Source organism: Tupaia chinensis, unplaced genomic scaffold, assembly GCF_000334495.1.
Source record: "Tupaia chinensis unplaced genomic scaffold, TupChi_1.0 Scaffold000571_1, whole genome shotgun sequence".
Lineage (NCBI taxonomy): Eukaryota > Metazoa > Chordata > Mammalia > Scandentia > Tupaiidae > Tupaia > Tupaia belangeri.
Genome location: NW_006160085.1, coordinates 187,452 through 188,546, shown reverse-complemented (window position 1 = coordinate 188,546; position 1,095 = coordinate 187,452).

The window sequence follows — 1,095 nt, the reverse complement described above, 5'->3', positions numbered from 1 at the left end:
AACAAAAAAGAAACTAAGAAGAAAAACTAAAATTAAAAAATTTTTGAGAGATTTTTGCTGTAGGGTGTGTGCACTCGCCAGGGAGACAAAGATAGAGAGAAAGCAAGAAATCACCCCCCCAGGTGGAATGGCCACACCACAATCCTTTCTCTCCCAGTCTCCTCATGAGATTTTTGGCACACATAGGTGCCTAGTATGAGTTTTAAGCCACTGGGTCCAGGACTCGAACCACGGTCAACTACACAGGAATCCAGCAATGTAACCATTACGCCATCTGCTAGTCCCACTAATTTTTAAATTACAAAAGTTAATGGTAGGGGGCCAGTATGTGGTGTGGTGGTTGGAGCACTGGACTCCTATATGGCCAACCATGGTTCAGGCCCTGGGCCTGGCAGTATGCTTTCTCACTTTCTGTCTCTTTCCTTTCTCTCTCTGGTCAAATTAAAATAATAATACTAATTAATTTAATTAAATAAATCTCTTTTTTTTTAAGGTAATGGTGGGACCCAGCAGGTGGCGTGGTGGTTGAGGGCACTGCAGTTCAAGTCCCAGATCTGGCAGTTTGCTTTCTCACTTCCCCTCTCTCTCTTTCTGACCAAATTAAAACAATAATCATACTAATGATCAATAGCGTTAAATGAAAATAATAATTCTTAAAAAGGTAATGGTGAACAAATTTGTAGGCTTTTTTCATATAGGCAACAGTTTGGCAGTGTTCTATAGCACTTGGAGTTGTTTGGAGCACTCAAGTATCTGTGTTTTGATTTTGTTTTCTTGTGTATAAAGAGCTTTACTTTAAATATAGGCAAGGCAAGTCAAGTGAAAAGTTCTGTTTACTAGTTCCACTAGAATAGGGAGAGGAAGTCAATAAGTGGTTGTGAAGATTTTTTCCCCTTCTCTCTGTCTCTCTCTGGCAAGCCCTATAGCAAATTAAGTGTACATTCCAAGCTCAAGAACTGAAATTTACAGTAAGCAATTCCTACCCATTTCGATACACACTAGTTTTAAGAACAGCTGGTACAGAAGATAACAATTTGAGCACATTGCTAGATCAGTTTCCCAAACTTCTCAAGTAGAAATCACTTGGGCTACCTA